Source organism: Ursus maritimus, unplaced genomic scaffold (assembly GCF_017311325.1).
Source record: "Ursus maritimus isolate PB19 unplaced genomic scaffold, ASM1731132v1 scaffold_5, whole genome shotgun sequence".
Taxonomy (NCBI): domain Eukaryota; kingdom Metazoa; phylum Chordata; class Mammalia; order Carnivora; family Ursidae; genus Ursus; species Ursus maritimus.
The window spans coordinates 35251385-35251810 of NW_024426663.1; positions in this window are offsets into that span (position 1 = coordinate 35251385).

Sequence of the window (426 nt, forward strand, 5' to 3'; positions counted from 1 at the left end):
TTTTTTTTTTTTTTTTTTAAGTAGGCTCCCTGCCCAGCATGGAGCCCAATGCAGGGCTTGAGCTTACGACCCTGAGGTCAAGACCTAAGCTGAGATCAAGAGTCGGAGCTTCACCAAAGGAGCCACCTAGGTGCCCCTCCAAATGCACATCTTATAATGAACTGCTTACCCCACTGTACTGCACCCTGCAGTCTCCCAGTGGCTTTCCATTACTCTTAAGACAAACTTGAATCAACCAGGAATCCACATTGATACCTCCAATTACAATTCAACCTTAGATGTTTTATTCTAGACTTTCCCCTTCTATATTTGTACCTCTCTTTCCTGGGAATGAGAAACATGGCTCCCATTATTCTCAATATATTGACTTATTTTTAAATTTTTTGTATGTAACCAAATACTAACCATGTGGGTCATCTCTTCTTC